Source organism: Lepisosteus oculatus, chromosome 14 (genome assembly GCF_040954835.1).
Source record: "Lepisosteus oculatus isolate fLepOcu1 chromosome 14, fLepOcu1.hap2, whole genome shotgun sequence".
NCBI lineage: Eukaryota > Metazoa > Chordata > Actinopteri > Semionotiformes > Lepisosteidae > Lepisosteus > Lepisosteus oculatus.
The window spans coordinates 14197275-14211335 of NC_090709.1; the positions used below are offsets into that span (position 1 = coordinate 14197275).

At 42.4% G+C, this 14061-nt stretch overlaps 1 long non-coding RNA gene across 1 annotated transcript; it reads right to left on the bottom strand.

The window, feature by feature from the left end:
* Positions 1–267: 267 nt before the first annotated feature.
* LOC138242866 (uncharacterized) lies at positions 268–1898 on the bottom strand. The gene is made up of 3 exons (XR_011191731.1): positions 1836–1898; positions 1206–1298; positions 268–407 (listed from the first exon to the last, which is right to left on the bottom strand). It is a non-coding gene; the product is annotated as an uncharacterized lncRNA (long non-coding RNA).
* Positions 1899–14061: the final 12163 nt, after the last annotated feature.

A 14061-nucleotide genomic window follows, 5' to 3' on the forward strand; every position in this document is an offset into this window, starting at 1 on the left:
CGCCCCAGCCCCTGCATACCTCAGTGTGATTCAAGCAAGGGGGAGGGGTTTAAGGGACTTACCAATCCCTCTGATTCAAAGTCAGGCAGGACTTCATTGTACAGCGCCAGGCAGTCCAGCTGGATAGATGATATCATGTTCTGAGCCCAGGTCCGCACCCGTATCTCCTCCTCCTGGAGCAGCCCCTCCAGCTCGACCTGCAGGGCCTCCTTGAGCCGCCACAGGGCCGCTGGGGTCAGGCCCGGGTGAGCGGGTGTACCAGGGGGTGTGTGAGGGGGCGAGCAATGGGGTATGTGGGCTGCCAAGGAGGAGGTCCATGCCCTGTCCTTCTGCAGATCCCTCTCCGGGCCCTTAGGGTAGTTCCACAGCTGGGTCTCGGTCTCCTGCCTGGTGATTGGCTGGCTGGCCTGAGGGGACAGGGGCACAGAGAGGGCATGAGGAGGACAGAGAGAAAACTGAGACGGTCTCCAGGAGGACCAAGCCCTGCCCCTGGACTCCCAGCAATCACAGTCACCATCATTGCAGCTGAAACCAAACTTTCGACAGACGTCACAGACATATCAGGCTCACAGACTTGCAGCTCTCGGCTGCCCGGGGTGAGACGCAGGGGGAGTCTGCTCCCTCTTCCTCTGACAGTCTTATCAGATGACAGCGGCAGACCTGATCCAACCCCACCTTCCCTTTCACACACAGCCACACACAGGCATGACTGTGTCACCTTCATCAACACCTCCACCATTATAATCTCCACTATCTTCGTCACCATCATCTTCATCACATTTCTAATAAATGATCTCCACCAACTTCATCACCATATCCTTCTTCATCATGACAATCATGTCCACCATCATCATCATCAACACCTTTCCATCAACATCATGATAATAACCACCTTCATTATCTACACTACCGTCTGCATCACCATCATCATCCTGAGCAGAACACATTGGTTGTCTTACACTGGACGAATCTTTACTCAGAGCCTCAGTATCGGTTGCCCCTCTCTGGCCTTTCAGGGTCACGTCCACCTCTGTCAAGACCTGTCAGCAAGTTGACTGCTTTAGTCTCGCCAGCAGAAGCTAACCAAGTTTGTGTCTCAGTACAGGTTTATTCTTAGTCTAACAGTATTAATACAGTATTCTTTACAGAGAAGGGTGGGGGTGTGGAACAAGCTGTCTAGCCATGTTGTTGAAGCCACTACTCACGTTCCTGTGGGATCTGCCCCAGGTCTCGGTGTGACACCCTTGTCTCTGCTCGGCCATTCCTCTCTCGACTTGAGCGAGTTTCTCCAGGAGGTGCTGGGGAGGAGAAAACAGAGTTACCAGCCAGTCACACAAACACACATCATCATCATGGGCCAAGATGACCCCACATGACAGTGGCCTGTCGTCCTCGATCCAGAAGCAGTGTTCCAGCCCTCAGCTATCCAGCTTCATGATCCCCAACATCCCTGTCGAGACCTGTTGAGGGGCCAGTTCTGCTAGAGCAGGGGTCTCAAGCCCAATCACAATCCCTGGAGAGCCAGGTGCATCTCCAGGTTTTCTTTCCAAATGGGGCTAGCCAATTAAACAATGAATCTAATTATTTTCATAAGAAGATGTGGAAATAATGTGTTTAATAATATATTTTGATGTCTCTCACTGTTGAAGACTCAAAATATTCAAGGTACAGTTGGATATTTAAGGTCTGGATAAAGGTACAGTATTAGAATATTTATTGTTTAATTAAAAAATTAGATCAACTTTGTAACCAAGACCTCACACACAACCTCACACACACTCACCCTCTCACTACTACTACTACTACTAATAAAAATAATAATAATGCAGACTTGCTTTTCTTGGGGTCTTTGGTCTGGCTCCTGTGTTGGCTGAGTCTGCTGTTACCTCCTTCCTGATCTGCGGATGTCAGACACAGTTCTGTTACAGACACGGGCTGGACTAGACTCACAAGCACACACACTAACATACACGCAGATGCACACACTGTCAGGTAGAGTCTTTCTCCTCCTCAAGAGAAGACAACAGAGCCCTGCTACTGCAATGAGCTTTAATTTCAGGAGGAGGAAGAAGAGGAAGAATCACAATCTGAAGAAGACCAGCAGTGGACTCACAGCTCTCTGGGTCTGGGGCCTGACTCTCAAACTTGTCTCCAGTCTCTGGTGGGTTTGGACATCTTCTCTGTTCACCTCTGTTGACATCTGTGGACAGGACAGTTCAGTTAGACAAACAAGTTCGACCAGACTTCACTCTCATAGTCAATCAATCAATCAATCAATTTTTGTCTTATATTTTGCCTTTTAATCCAGAACATCAAAGCACTTTACAAAACATACCTGGAAAATAGAGTATAAATGTGTAATACTGTAGTTCCTGGAGTAAGTGCTTGGATAATCCAACTACCACTGTTGTTACTTCTGCTGCTACTACTATGACGATGACTACAAATTCTAATACTAATTCTGATATTAATACTACTACTGCTGTCATTACTAGTAATAGTGATAAATACAGAGCACTCACAGCTCTCTGGACATTGGTCTGGACTCTAGAAAGTGGTTCCATTCTCAGGCGACTCTGGACCTCAACACCTGTTGATGGGTCACTTCTGTCAGACACACGATTGGAGCCCAAGCCCACCTACACACACACTCACACACACTGACAGATATACACCCACACAATCACATACATTATCACACACTGACAGACACCCACCCACACATATTCACACACAGACATTACACACACACACAGACACTCACACACTCACAGACACACATTCTTACACTGACAGACACACACATACACTACACACACTCACAGACACACATTCACAGACACACACACAGACACAACACACACTCACAGACACGACATACATTTATATACACAATCAGACACTCACACACATACTCACACACATTCACAGACACACACATAGACTACAAATACTTATAGACACACACCAACACACACACACAGACAAAAACACACACACTCATAACTACAAATACAGTATAACTAACACTAACACAAATGCCACTAACATTAAAACAGTAACACTATCACTAAGAATTACACTATCATTATCACTGACACAAACTACTAATACACTACTAATGCTAATAATAACAGTAATGCTATCACTAAAACTAACATGACTACTAGTGTAAATACTCTAACAGTAACTCTATAATTATAATTAATATTAACATGAATACTGGCATCAAAACTATCAGAAGCGCAATCACCATTAATACTGACATGAACACACATATTAAAGCTATCGATTATATTCTTACTAATATTAAATATGAATACACTCTCATTAGTATTAGTCCGTGACGTCAAAGCACTCTTTGTGACGAAGGCGAGACACCTAGCTGGGCACAGTGACGTGGCACGTGTCGCCGTGGTTACCATACTTATAATTTGTAAACAGTGGAAAAATGCATTTAAACTGTTACCTACACGAATATATCAACTTGAAATATAATTTTCAAGCTCTAGAATACAATTTCTAAACAATCATTTGAATAATCATTCTTTAATTTGGGATTGAACATTATGAACACTAAACGCACTATGGTATTTGATCGATACAGGCTGTATTGACTGTTTTCTAGATATTTAAAGAATTTAAAGAAAGAAAATAATCAGTACTCACCAATCGGTGAAGTTAATCGATGATTCTAAGGTTTTTCAGTTGAATTAATTGGTTGTCGATAGATAAGTGATCAATATCTCTCCTCCGAGCGCTCCGCGCGCCTCCCTCGGTCTCGCTCTCTGATCCCGACGCTCTGGTTGGTGTCTGTGATGTCACAGCGCTCTTTCTGACAGAGCAGAGCGCGTCTCCGATGGAGGAGACATAACAGCTGGAAATGGAGAGCGACAAACCGAGGAATACAATTTATTGAACAAAAAAAATAGTTTACTTCACAGACTAATGCGTTGTAAAGCATACTCGCGTAGAGCAGAAGAGAAAGGGCACAAGTTCCTGTAATAAGCGCTTTTAAGCGTTTTACACGAATCTCCACAGAATAGAAGCCAGGAGGATCGGACTCCTGATCCTGGAGGTTGAAGAGTATCTCCTGGTTTTATTTCCACCCGAGCTCTCAGCTCCTCAGCCGGTTTGATGATTTAATTAACTGTATAACTGTTATCAGACTCTGTTTAACTGTATATTTATAAGACTCCGTGAGAGACGTGTGGGAGACGCTGTATCCCAGGGCTGGTGTGGAATCACACACAGACAGGTCTTCTGTGTGATCTGAGTCCCACTGCTCAGAGCTACAGACTTGTCAACTGGTCACTATTGTAGACAAGACCTTGGTCTGCTGCTGCTGATAATCATATTACACTTATAAGAGTAGCAATACTGCTGTTCATTAAATCAGTAAAAATAATAATAAGAGATAAACACATATTGCTCAATTTTCAGTAAAACACTTGTGACAGAGGGATGGAGGCTGACTTACAGTAAAGACAATGAATCAGGGCAGTAATACTGAAGGGCTGGAGGTTTTGGAAAGGGTTAATAGAAACTTCTTGCTTCTGACCTGGAACAGAGCCCACAGCTGCCAGATCAGTGACCCTTGAGCCCAGTTCACAGAGAAGAGAACCCGGAGCTCTTCTCTGTCTCTAAAAGGGCTGTGAGGAGGGAGAAAAGGGGGAGATGTGACCTGAGTCCAGGGTGTTCTGTCTGATATTATTCATATAGCAGCACTGATTGTCTGAATGTCCACTGGTTCTGAATTGTCAGGACAAAGAGAAGGAGCTTCTGTCTGTTCAGGGGGTAGGAGTTTTGGTAAAGTACTAAGGGATCCAATGCTCTGTGTGTGAGTCTGAGCTGTGAATCTGACTGAGAGGAGATAAAGATTTTTTTTTATTCTGCCTCTGATAAGTTTTCTCCTTTGCCAAGTGGTGTTACATCCCCTTCAGATACTCTGCACAGACTGTCAGAGTGAGAGAAGAGAAGAGAGAGAGATGGACAGATAAGAGCACACACAGCGAGAGAGACAGGAAGGGGGAGAGAGAGGAGAAGGAGCAGGAAGACAGTGCAGGTGTTCAGCCACACTGTGACCACAGGAGACAGGAGGCTTTTCTCAGCTGCTGAGGCGCTTAGTGCTCCTGCCCACTCAAGCTCAGAGACTCTGGCAGAAGTCAGGTCTGAGAGCTGCTCCTCATACTGACACTGGAGCTCTGAGAGTCAGCCTCCATTCTTACAGGAATAGCCCCTCCTGTTCAGCCCTGAGAGACACACTGAGAGAGCTGTGAGAGCCCTGAGACATCTGTGTGGGGAGAAGACCTGTCACCCTGTAGAGCTCTGAGCATTGGGCTCCCCTGTGTGCCTCACTGTACAGCTCAGTTCTCAGCTGCCTCATCACACTGCACTGAGCATCACAGCACAAACCACAGACTCACTGCACAGTCTGATCTGCAGTTCCAGTAAAGCTTTGACGAAACAGGCCCATTTCCTAAAGACAGGGGAGTGAAGAGATAATGCAGTTTTACTGAAGATAATATGTCCCTCTGTACAAATATGTTGTCATGTCATTATGTGAAACTTTTTCATGCTGGCCCAGCAGGAATTGTTGCCTTAAATCACCACTGTTAGGCTGTATTAACAAGGACTGATTGTTTCTAATTAATCATTATAATCATTAATTATCATTAATCATCATCATTATTAATCATAATCACTATTAACAAGGAGGATGTGAGCTGTGTTCTCACTGTTCAGTCTGGGTGTATTAACAAGTTTTTCTTTTTGTTGTTTTTCCAACTTTGAAACTGACTCCTGCTCTTCTGCTCCTGCTGTTGCAGTTCTTATCGTGAAGCTGCAACACAGCTTTGCTATAATGTTGAACTAAAGAGTTTACAGCATAACTACTAATTCTAATATTGTTACTATTGCTCATACTTCTAGTATTACTACTGTTACTACAGCTACTACTTCTGCTGCCACTGACACAACTGCAACTAATAAGATTCTACTGCTACTCCAACTGCTACTACTAATGTTACTAAAGCTACTAGCAGTACTGTTACTGCTACCAATACTGCTGCCACCAACACTACTGCTACTACTACTACTATTAATAAGGAGCTCCACTGTGCTGTTAGAGAGCCTCAGTCACACAGTTGGCTCCACACAGAGAGATGCTGGGGTCACAGCTGGAGGGGCTAGAACATCTGTGTGGGCTTGAGCTGCACAGGGACAGACTCAGGGTCTGAGGGACTCAACTGGAAGAGCTGCTGACCACCAGGCTCAGTACAGAGGGCACAGTCACTACTGGGCTTTTCTTTCTTTTTCATTTAAACTATTGATCTCTGATCACAGCCACAGGACAGCCAGTTTTTATTCAGTCCTTGTCTCTGTATTCCCGTGCTGACCTGAGTGACCTCACTACCCCCTTGAGGACAGGCTCTTCTCACACTGTCCTTGACCAGAACCAGAAGACACAGCTGTCTGGAGGGACAACAACCTCTTTGTGGCTCACCACAGGACACCAGTCACTGGACACTGCCTGACACAGACAGTAAGACACAGAGGACCATATTCAGGACACCAGTCACTGGACATCGCCTGACACTGTCATGCAAATTTTATTTAGCTTTTTTATTGAACATAATTTATTAACTTGATAATTATTTAAAGTTACATAACTTATCTAAATCGTCAGAGAACTGTGACATTAATTTTTATCTGATTTCTTCCTGCCCCTGCAGCACCTGCAGCCCTGCTGTCTGTATCTGTGAGTTTCCACCAGTGAGACACAGAGCTGCTCCTGTGTCTCCTCTCCTCCGCACTGCTGGGAGTGTCTTCAGGGAGAGGAAACAGTGATGTGTCTCTGATACTGTATATATGGAGAAGACTGAAAGAGCCCTGTCTGATTGGCCGTCCCGCCTGTGTGAGAAGTTCCTGCTGTCAGTCTGAAAAGGCAGTGCTGTGTGTGATTGGCGGGGTGGGGGGCTGTGCTGTTACTGGGGGTCCGGGGTGTGGAGCAGCAGCTCAGTTGCCCTGTGGGCTCAGGGTTGAAGACAGGGGTCTCAGCTGCGCTCTGTCCTGATGACAATGGAGAGCTGCCTGTCCATCTTCTCTCTCGCTGTCCTGGTGCTGCACAGCTCAGCCAGTAAGTGACCAGTCTTCTGCTTTCCAGACAGACAGACAACAAGAATTAAAGTTAAGATGGAAAAGCTGCACAACATAATTTGTAAATGAGCTCGGGATAAGAGGTTTTAATGTTTTATTTTAAATCCAGGACTGTGGGTATTCATAAGAAAACATTAAAACTATTTTGATTGGTCTGTAAGTCAGGTCAAATACTTAGTTGCTTAGAACAACTTTATATTTTTAATAGCATCACCTCTGCCAATCTACTGCTACTTATTATTATCTTCAGTTTATGTCTCCAGTATAATTATCTGTATGCAATATTCTTATTCTAAAACAGATAAGAGCGTTATTAAAGACAGGAGTATATTTTATTATTACAGGTTGTGGCTTTATTACAGATGGAACTTTTATATAAATCTTTTCTTGAGAAGGTGATATTTTAGCTTGAAGAATTATTAAGGCCAGGTATAATAATAGATTTAAATGCATGTTTAAACACTAGAAAATGTCTGAGAAGGTAATGTTTTCCCACTAAATAATTATAAGAAACTGAGGTAGCATTGTAGGTAAATGAATTATTAAAGATGTGTATTTTTTTGATTATGTGATACTTTCAGTGTTAAAGCTCATTAGATAGGTCAATGTTATTTGAGGTAAATCTGTGTTTAAAGTCTGGAACAGTTTTAAGCCAGTAATAATTTTAGAGAAAATTAAAAGAGACTGAGGTACTATTGGAGGTCAATATATTTAAAATAAAAATTGAATATAGGAGGTAAATATGATGTGAAACTATTTTTGACCCATAGCTGTTTCTAGATAGGAGTATATATATATTAGAGACTATGGTAGTTTTATTACAGAAACTTCTTTTTCTGTATGGTTCATGCAGGTTTGCTGTGTTTAGAAATTGAAAAGAACAGGCTGTACTGTAGAAAAAATATTTACTGCTCAGATAATAGTAAAATATGATTTTTTTTATTATTAGAAACCAGGGTAGAACAGTTACAGTTGCTTTATTGAATGAAGAGTCCCGGGGCAGCTGGAGTAAATCCCAGCAAGCAACGGACACAATGCAGGCGACACACTGGAAAGCACACCAATCCATCACAGGGCACACACACAGACACAGACATGCACACACTCCCACCAGGGTGAATTTGATAGTATCTGGGAGGAAACCAGAGAACCCAGAGAAAAAAAAAAGATGTGAGCTCAGGTAAAACATACAAACTCCACACAGATAGCAAAGAGGGTCTGGAACTGAACTGGAAGGCAGCAATTATATTGACTTTGCACATTTGAGTAAAATTTGACAGATAAATGAGTTGGTCTTCTACAGTTAAGATTCAGATTATAAGGACTATTTTTTTTTGATAATGTGGAGATTTAATAAGAATGGTTTACTGCAATCTGGTTGGTGTGCATTTGAATGCTAGTTTTTAAGCATGGATAATGAAAATCAAATAATTACTTAAATAATATTGTACAAGTTACACAAATACTTTTCCTGCCTCCATCAGTTGGAGATTCATGATCAGAGCACTCAGGCTTGAGGCATCGTTTAGGATAACTTTACAATAACACAGAGGGTTAATGAATTTACTAGTTAGCAAAATATATTAAACTTATCTGGTATATTTGGAATATGATTAATCTCTGAATCAGTTGTTAAATGATTCATGTGTGAGATCTTGGCATGTAAGGGCTAGAAATTAGATGTATGAAAGAAAGGGGTACCTCTCTTTTTTGTTTGTTTAAATTTATTATTTTTTATTTTTTCTTCATAAATTATACACAACATGAAAACTCCTAAGAGGATGAGAACAAGCTTCAATGCTGTTTAATAGTTTATCCTGTAAATAGCGTTTTGCCACTGGCAGTGATAAGGAAACTGCGGTTCTGGCAAGAGTGAAAAGGCAAAGTAATTAAAGGCACCGCCAGAACATTCTGCACACTAATTCGTGTCTGGTCTCCTCATCACTTTGCACATTGGTAAAACTCTTTAAAACCTCATAAATATAAAATAAAGTGAGCACAACGTGAATGATTGGATGTTGTGGCTAATGTATAGAGTTTTTGTATCCATCGCTGGTCAGAATGATTACGTTGTCTTGACTATTTTTCAGCTAAGCTACCAGCCATGGTCCTTATTGTCACTCCCGCCGCGGAGGAGTAAAAGCACCTATTTCCATTTTAGATGATTTTGTGTGATTTGCGTTATTTAACTGCATTCTTTGTAATGGTGCTTGTGTTGTTGAATGGGCAGTGGTTGAGTCTGTAGTTCTGGGAATAATGTAGGAATGCGATGTGTGTCTGTTGAGAAGACCGTCTGTTGTGGTGTTAAAAGCAGTTTTAAGCGGCTTCTGCATATGTGTATGTAGGGCCAAGGAGGCTTTTTGCAACTGTAAGACTAAATTACTCTTTAGTTTTGATTCTAACTTGTCTTAAGCTCTGTTTTTTACAACGTTTTGAACAAGATTTGAACTTTAAATGTAGTGTATGGCAAAGTTGTGTAGGGCACAGTTGTGTTTGTTGATTAAGTGATGTGAGTTGGAGGGGCCCCCTGAAAGTCTATAGCCCTGAGGTCTATGATAGTATTAATGTTGCCCTGGGTAAACAGGATGTGATTATCACACACAGAAATGTGGTGTTATGTTTGAGTTGTGGAAATAACTAGAAATTGGTTTAGCGTTTATGTAGAAGCCACGTGAGGTAAAGATGTGTTGTTAAGAGTAAACATTGATTGGAAATATTACTTATGCCGTGCGGCTATACACTGAAGCAAGATGGTGAATTCTATTGTAAGAAACATGGTAAAGCAAATGGTGACATGAAAGGAGTTGACAATAATAGTGGAAGTGTAAATCTGAAGTGCTTCAATCTGAATGAGAACTCGATAAGGTGGGTGCTAAACTTCCTAACCAGCAGGTCTCAACAGGTCAAGTTGGGGGAAGTGCTTGTCTGACATTCGCTACACTTCAGTTGGATCACCACAGGGCTGTGTCTTGTCCCCTCTGCTGTACATTTTGTACACTAATGATTGCATAAGCAAACACACAGATAGACATCTCTTAATCTCAAAGGAACAAGTAATAGGTTTATTCTATGCTGAAAAAAAGAAGAAAGAAAATACAACGTTTCGGCCGTGAAGCCTTCTTCAGGTGGCTGAACCTGAACCTGAGCAGCAATGCTCAGTGTGTTAAATGAAACTGTAGTTCAACAGTTATTGAATTGTTTAAACAGTGGAAATCTGGAAAAATTGTATATTGAAACAGTGAAAATGTCATGACTGCTAGCCAGCGGAGATCAACCCATAAGAGAACTAATCAATTCAATTTCAATTCAATTCAATTCAACTTTCAATTCAACTTTATTGTCATTAAACTTACACAGGTGCATAGTATAATGAAAAGTGTTTCTCATTAGTCACTCAGGTGCAGTATATAAATAGGACAGAAGATAAGAAAATAGACAGTTACACAATAGCAATAACAGTAACATGTAATAACATAACATAAATAACATGTAATCAAGTAATCAAAACTGTGCAAAATTCCGCAAACAGAGAAAATATAACAGGACAAAAACAGTGCAAGGTAATTCTTGGAACAGTGCAAAAAATAGTATGGTTAAAGTAGTATGGTTAATTAATAAATATTAAATATTATTATGCCTGTTACAGTTTTACTGGGCTATCGAGGGGACAGTACAATTTCAGCTTACATGTGTGTGTGGTGGTGTAGGAGTACAGTCGTTGTGGGTACAGGAGGACGTTAGGAGAGATCATAATAAGGTGGAAGGGAGTGGGGGCGTCACCAACTTGACAGCTCTGGGGAAGAAGCTATTTTGGAGTCTAGTTGTGTGCGACTGGAGTGACCGGAACCTTCTGCCAGATGGTAGGGGAATAAACAAGTTATGACTGGGGTGAGTGGGGTCAGACATAATTTTGGTGGCTTTTTTCAGACTCCTGGTGTTGTATATTTCCTGGATGGATGGTAAGGCACTGCCGATGATGTGTTGGGCAGTTTTGACCACCCGCTGTAGTGCCTTACGGTCGGATGCGGTGCAGTTGCCGTGCCAGACTGTGATGCAGCTGGTCAGTATGCTCTCCACCGTACATCTGTAGAAGTTGGTGAGGATCTGTGGGTGTAGGTGTATTTTCTTCAGCCTTCTCAGGAAGTACAGCCGCTGTTGTGCCTTCTTGATGAGACTGGAGGTGTTCAGTGTCCATGTAAGGTCCTTAGAGATGTGAACGCCTAGGAATTTGAAGTTATTCACCATCTCCACCGCAGACCCATCTATGTAGATGGGGGAGTGAACGTTTCCTTGTCTTCTGAAGTCAACACAAGGAAACATTCACTCCCCCATCTACATAGATGGGTCAGCGGTGGAGATGGTGAATAACTTCAAGCACCAGCAGCGGGTTACTAATAACAAGCGCCGCCGCACGTATTAATCCACCAGCACACGCTCTACCGTGCAGCACGCAGCACTATTTAAACCATCCAGACCCGCTTCCTGCCGCTCGGTATTGAGTCTTTTCTCAGAGAGCTCTACCCTGCCTTTGTTTGTACCTCGCTTTCTATACTTCTCCCGGTTACTGAACTTCCCTTATGCCCCTCGACCTTATACCTCGCCTACTGATTTGGATTGTACGCCTCTCTTTGCATCTCCTGGATTTCGAACTACCTATCACCTTTCGACCACAATCTTGCCTGACGTTTCGGATTGTACGCCTGTTTCGATATCTACCTGCTCCTGCGTCTGCATAGGATCCACATGCCTCTTCTTTGGGGATTCCTTACAGAAAAACAATTATTCAAAAAAGTAATGTTGAAAAGATGGTTGAAAAAGGCAAAGCAATTAAAGGCACCTCCAGAACATTTTACACACTTATTCGTGTCTGGTCTCCTTAACACCCCACCTCAGGCGCCCCTTGTCTGAGGCTGGGGTAACATTCACATATCACTATTTTGTTTGTTAAAGACTGCGTTATAAAGAAAGAGAATATACACTTCAAGTAGGTTTCAACAAAACATGTGAAGCACTGAAAGATTTGTGCTTTACACTGTAGTAAGGTTTCTAATATAAAACATATGCAAAATTATGTATAATCACATATAATCAGAACACCCTTCTTAGCCTCATCATATTACTCTATTAATAATAATAAAATGCAGGGAACACAACAGATTTGAATTTGAGTAATTTCTCTTGTTATTTGATTTTTTATTTATTTTTATCAATCCCCGCGTATACATGGATTTGCGTAAACATATTTTGTGTATAAGGCGAGTCCACTGCAGACTTTATATTTAAGCATTTAAGTAACTCTCAGCTTCAAAGTACAACACCAAGAGTAAAAAGACTTAAATCAGTTCTTAAATCTCATACCTTGTACAGACCAGTATTCAGTTTCCATTCTTATTTTGCAGTTATTACATGATGCCTGATACACAGATACAAACAAGCATCAGTGATTCAGACTTCTGACACCAGAGGCACTGAAAACTCTGACCACAGCTCTGAGAAAAAGAGAAATACAAGTCCCAGCCCTCTAAATTCATAGAATTACTACATGTATGCTGGTAGACTCTCCAGTATCTCACACATAGAGTCACTGTGCTGCTAAACTCTCCAGTATCTCATACTGCAGAGTATGAAGTATCTCTCAGTCACTATGCTGTAAGACTCTCCAATATCTCATGCAAAGTCAGAATCTGAAAAGGCAGATAGTGGGCGTCAATGTTTTACAGACGTTGAGTTAGTATACTTAGTACGCTTTCTGTGTTGGTTTCTGCATGTAATCTGTTTCTAGTTCACCAGGGAATGGAGTAGCAATCCAGTCACACAGAAAACTAAACTATCAGAAATATTTTCAATATGTATATGTAGATATATAGAATTTTTCCTCCAAACATGGTAATATTATTTTCTCTGTCTCCAGGCAGTTCTGATGTGAGGCTGGTGAAGGGTGCCAGCCCCTGTGAGGGGACAGTGGAAGTGTATCATGATGGAGAGTGGGGGACAGTATCTGACCAACACTGGGATCTGGATGATGCTGCAGTGGTGTGCAGACAGCTGGGCTGTGGATCTGCGGTTTCCGCACCAGGAGGAGCTCACTTTGGACCAGGGTCTGGATCAATTCTGCTGAGCTGGGTCCTTTGCAAGGGGTCAGAGTCTGCACTGAGGGACTGTGAAAAACAAGAAATTAAACAGTATAGCCTTTCTCATGCCTTTGATGCTGGAGTGAGGTGTTCAGGTAGGAGACACTGATCTATAGTTTATCATCATGATCCATCAGTCCATCCTCTCATTTCCACAGTTGAGAGCTGTGACAACACTCCTCACTGTAACAGCTGTATGTGTCTCTCTACCTGTGGGGAGATCAGAGGTACAAACGCAGTCAAGAGACCCTGTCTGAGTGTCATGCCCTGTACACCTAGAGGGTGCTGCTCTTCTGTCTTGTTCCTAGATCCCTGTGATTATTCATGTCTTTCAGGTGTGTCTTATTGTGTAGCCTATTTACTTCCTGTGTCTGCTCTGCTCCTTGCTCAGCACTGAGGGTTTGGATGTCTTGAGACCCACCTAGCACCTGGTCCTCTCCTCTGCGGCCTGTGGGCATAGATTTCTACCAGACATCGTCTGACCTCCTGAGTTAATCCCCGTTTTTCCGCTCCGGATAGGGTCTTTTTTGCTCTCCTGCCATTTCATGGCTTGCCCTTCCAACATCCATTACACTGAGAGCAACAGCAGGACAAACCCCTCCTCTCTGCTGTCTGTCAGGAGAGAGGAGACAGTTTTACAGTCCACCTGCTAAATAGGCTGAAGCACAATATCATAAAACTTTGTGACTATTCAACCTGAACTGGACAAATCAGAATCCTGAACTCTCGATCAGTTTGTCATGGGTTTCAGAGTAGTGACTTTTGGAATTTG